The following is a 6,000-nucleotide window of genomic DNA, read 5'->3' as shown; positions in this document are numbered from 1 at the left end:
CAAATAAATGTACAAAGAGTGTATACGTTTACTTTTCACGTTTTCATAAAATATTAATAACAATCAATTATAATTGGTGTGGTGGGTTAATTTCTTGGAACAGTATATTTGGCTGACTTTCACCCCAAATTGCAAATTTATTAAGATGTGAACAAGTGACAAATATCTTTGGCACGTTTCCTATATACACAATGAGTTTACAAATAACAATCAAATATCAATATAAATATAACACTTTTTGACTTACCATGACCTAGTCTTATTAGAAGAAACAAAGACTTGTCTTGGCTGACGATGATGTCTAGGTCTATTTCAAGAAACAAAGACTTGTCTTTAGTTGTTACAGAAATATCACAATTAAGAAAGCATAAATTAACAGTAAAAATAAGAGAAGTTTGACTGTTTGGAGTCGCAACTGGAATAACATCACGAAAACGGCGATAAAATGTAAATAACCAATGTCCCTTTTCGTTTTTTGATAGGAATCTACCTCAAAAAGATAAGTGCATTGCAGCAAAGAACGTGCCGTTGAACGGGATAGTCGCAACAGTGTGTTTTTTTTTTCCGCCAGTGCTGCAATAACATTCGCGGTATATTAGATTGCGGATCGGACTTCCTGTTTTGGTAGTGTTTCAAAGAGAGTCACTCATTCTAGGAAATAAATTTTATCACGAATAATGGTGGCTTTTTTTTTCGCCCGGCAACTTTTATCTTATGGGACTCTATGTTAATAGGTGCTGTGTAATGAAAGGGCTCAGCCCGGGCGACATGACGAATTTATTGCACCTTTAATCTTTATTGCCGGTCTGCAACACGAAGTTGAAAAGTACATGCATACAGCATTTCTAAACGTCGCCTTTTTACAACGTTTCTCAGTTTCTATGAGTATTTGGAATATATTAGGAAACAATAAATACACTTCCATATGTTAATTTCTAAATATATTCCATGTGCAATTCGCCATTTTTACGACTTAAGTAGTAATAAAACGATATAACAGTGTTAACTTGTGTATACACTGCTTCACATTAAAAAGTCATAACTTCGGTAATTAATTTACAATGTTGGATATTAGAGTTTCCGGCTGTAATACTACAGTTGACATATGGCCCCTTTTCAAAAGCACTGAATGCTCAAGGTTGTTATATTTAATCTTAAATTCAATCTAAATTTAAGTTTTTGCTTTTGCACGTGAATTATGACTTTGCCATTGATCTTTGTTGAAACCCAGATAAGAGATTTTTTGCAAAAAATTAATTATAGTGTGCAAAAAATATTTTTATTTTTAATGTGTAACTATACACATACTAATATATTATTATATTTATTAGCAGTCACTTTAACTTTTGTATTTCTAATTATTCATTAAATTTTTAAGTCTTGCTTCATTGAACGTTTAATGGCTATTTAATTTAAATATAGGAATAATATTATGGGTTATGAGTTAAGTGAGTATTATTAAAACACGTTAAGATTTCAATAAGCTTCTGCATATTTTATACGATAGTTCTTACGATCCATAGTTAATCATTTATTTGATATTTCATTAATCTACACAGTGGGACAAATTTATTTTTATTCTATATTCTATTCAATGCTATTTTGTTGGCTTAAATGGGGTGAGTAGTTATAGAGTTATGGGCAATTCATTTTATGTGTTAGATATATTAAAAAAAACAGTTTAGTTTTTATTGCTAAAAAATTCGATATTCCTACAAAAATAAGTATGAGTGATCAATAATTACAAAGCAGAACACTATTTTAGTACTCATTTCCTTTTAAATTGTTGGGTGTGCTTATAATAGTTTTTAGAGGATGACGGATTTTTCTAAAAAAAATTTTCCTTTTATTTATTTTTTTAATTAAAATAATTTTAATTATTAATATAACAGTATTTAGCACTTCGAAGTGTTTTTTATTTGAAATATATATAAACATTGTCTTTTTATAATTACTTATTTTAATATTTTGTAATAATTACATGTTTTATTTATAACTATTTTCGAGTTTTTATTTAAAAAATATTTAGAAAATATATTTTTTAATTTAAAGATTACTATCAGTCAATTATAAAAAACTCATATGGTGAGAGTAATATTAATTTTTAAATTATTTAAAAAAATATATATATTTTTAATTTTTTTTTCTAATTTCAAATTCATCTATTAATATATTTTTTACTACTTTACTGTGGGTTTATTTGAAATATTACATACATACATACATGCAATACACATTGATTCATTCTAATTACTGATTTTACTATTTTCTAGTTTTTATTTAAAAACTATTCAAATAATAATTACCATTGGTCAATCACAAGAAACATATAAGGTGAAAGTAATTTTAATTTTTAAATTAATTAAAAAAATATTTTGATTTTTTTTTTACTTGAAAAATATTTTAATTGATCTTTTTTATATTTTCTAATTTATTGAATGATTACTGTTACTTAATTTAAAAAAAAACAGGACGAAAGTAAAATTATTTTTAGATTTTTTTCTTTATAAATGGTTTTTTATTATTTTTGAAACCTAAATTGTTTATAATTCTTACCACTTTCAATTTGAAATACAAATGAACATTGTCTTTTGTTAATTGCTGCTTTAATTTTTAGTAATAACAAAATTTTTTATTTATAATTATTTTCCAGTTTTAAAAAAATGTTTACGAAATGATTTTTTGTAATTTCTATATATGTTACAATGAATAATTACTATTGATCAGTTACAAGAAATATTTTAGATTAAATAAAATATATATATATATATATATATATATATATATATATATATATATATATATATATATATATTTGAATTTCAAGAACACCAATTATTAAATCTATTTATTACTTCGCTATGTGTTTAATTGGAAGTATAAATACCATAACTTTTTGTTATAACTAAATTTTGTACCATATACAATAAATGATTTCTATTGATCAGTTACAAGAATAATACCTAAGTGTAGTTTATTTGATGAACTTTTTTTAATAACTAAAATTTTGTATATAAGTATTTTTTGATTTTTATTTCAAAAATTTTTTCAAATTATTTGTTTTTTAATTTTCATATATATTGAATGATTACTATTGGTTAATTACAAGAAACACACAAACTGAAATTAATATTAATTTTTAGATTTTTTGTTTGAAAAAAGTTTTTTTAAAAAAACTTCAATTTCAATACTTTTTACCATTTTACTGCGTTTTTAATTTGAAATATACAAAAACATTGTCTTTTTGTAATTTTTATTATAACTAAATTTTGTATTTGTAACAAGTTTCGAGTTTTTATTTAAAAAATATTTAAGAAATGATTTTTTTTAATTTTTGTATTCGTTGAATGATTACTTTACAAATTACAAAAAATACTTATTATGTAAAGTAATATTAACATTTAGAATAATTTAAAAATATATATGTTTTTGAATTTTAAGGACATCTATTGTTAATTCCATTTACTACTTCACCATGGTTTATTTGATATATAAATACCATAAATATTATCTATCTATAATTATTAAATATTACTTTTTGTTGTAGCTAAAATTTTGTATTGTATATTTATTTTTGAGTTTTTAATTAAAAAATATTTAAATATACACATTGTCTTTTTATAATTATTAAACACAAAATTTTGTTATAAGCAAAATTTTGTATTTACATCTATTTTTGAGTTTTTTATTTTTTCAAAATGATTGCGATTAACGTTTTTAAAATATTCATATATGTTGAAGAAACACAGGCTAAAATTAATATTAATTTTTAGATATTTTTCTTCAAAAGAATTTTTCTTTATTTTTTTACTAGAAAAACAATTATTAACATTTTTCATTCATTCATTTTAATTTGAAATACAAATAAACAACATTAATTTTTGTTACAATTTTTTTTTATTATTTATATATATATATATATATATATATATATATATTCTGTGATAATAATGAAAATAAAAAAAAAATATTTAAAATCACTATATGAACTAACATAGTTAAATTTTCACATTTTTTGATTTGGTCCCATCAAAAAATATTGACAGCGAATATTTTCTAATCAGTTAGAAATTTATTTTAATGTTTTACATAAAAAACTTGTCTTTTAGATATTGACCAAATCGAAGGCGGTACTAGAAAAATTGAACGTATTAAGACTTGAAAGGATGAAAATCATATAATTGGTATTACTTACAGGATGCATTTAAAGACTTGGTAGGCTCTCGTCTACATGCTAATTACAATCGGTATACACGTCAAGTAAGACCATTTAATTAAATGAGATATATTGCGATGATATATTTCAAAGTAGTAAGTACTCTGTTTCTTGTTCACATTGGACAAACCATTAATTATTCCTCTTAGGGTAGTCAGGTTAAACCTTAAAAGTTAATCGAGAGAAGTAGATAAGTTGCTGATCCACATTTAATTAGAAGTAGTTCCAACATTATTTTTTCTGAATAATTTCAATAGAAAAGTAAAACAAATGAAGAATTAAAAATTTGCTAAATTAGTCATAATTTATAGAATGCAAAATTTAACATATTCTCTTAGTTATGATCAGGAAGATATAAATGGAAATCCAAATAAAACAATAATTTTCGAGTACTAAATAATTAATTCCCATATTATTCACATTTGCATATCCATATGAGTCATATAAGATAAACATTTGAGTAGGTATTTGCCATTATTATGCCGTAAAATAAATACACACGATGTATGTGGATATTGCAGTAAATTGTTTTACATGTCTTTACATTTACAATCAAGATTGCATACGTATTTTTTTATGAAATCGTATTGAATTAACGATATCTACTTTTTTGTTACAAATATCTAATTACAAAAACGTAATGCAACATTTGTCTGATTAATCACTTTAACCTTAGCGAATATGAAGGGCATTCGGTGTGATTCATTTTTGCCAGTTACGTTGCACAGTTGTACAAATCCTAAAAACAATCAATTTTAAGAACAAAATAAAGAAGGGGTTAATATCTACAGTGGTGGTCAAAAGTATGAAATAATTTAATTTAGTTTTCATTTTATTATTTTTATTTGTATATGTTTTCTTATTTAATAGAAGCAATAATATTATATATAGTGGTGGAAAAAAGTATGGAATATTGTAAAAAAAAGGATTATTATCCCCCGGATGGTCAGATGGTAAAGCATTTGTGAGACGACCACTGAGCCACTGAGAGACATTTCAACAAGTTAACGATCCCAAAAACACGTCTAAAATTGTTAGAGTGGTTACTAACGAAAAACTTAACTGTGGTTGAATGGCAGTCTAAGTCTCCCGATCTAAATCCTATTGAGTACCTTTGGGAAGTATTAGTCCGTCGGCATTCGAACTAAAAACATCAAATATGAACAAAAACTTCTTCAAACAATATAGAAGCACTGACAAGTTTTTTTTTCATTTTTTTAACAATAAAAACTTCATTGTGTTTTTGATTTGAAATATAAATAATCACTGTTTTTGTAATAATTAAAACTTTGTGTTTATATCTTTCTTTGAAATTTCCATTAATTTTTAGATTAATTGTTTTTGTTACAAAATGATTTTTGTGATATCTTTAAAAATTGTTACATTTTTTTACGGATATATATTTGGTGAAAATATTTAAGAATCAGAATAATAAGAAAAAAATATAAAAAGTAATAATTTACATTATTTATTTTTTTTTGTTTTTTTTTTTACAAATAAAATAAAACAATAAGTTTTTGACAATTAGATATCATCAGTTATTGTATTGGAAAGTCATTTTTTTAGGTTTTGATTTTATTTTGTTTTTAATGTTACCATAAAATTAAAAGTCTCTTCTCCCTACATAAAAATTTGAGGTAACATCTGTTACTCTCAAAGGATTAAATATAGGTAAAAAATGTTTCGTTATAGAATCTCATTTAATAACCTAAAATTGTATTTTGGGATATTTTATAAATACGTCAAATAATGAATATATTTCACATGAATATTGTTAAATGTTG

This window comes from Aethina tumida, chromosome 2, assembly GCF_024364675.1.
Source record: "Aethina tumida isolate Nest 87 chromosome 2, icAetTumi1.1, whole genome shotgun sequence".
In the NCBI taxonomy this organism is placed as follows: Eukaryota; Metazoa; Arthropoda; class Insecta; order Coleoptera; family Nitidulidae; genus Aethina; species Aethina tumida.
Note: the sequence above shows the minus strand (reverse complement) of the source record.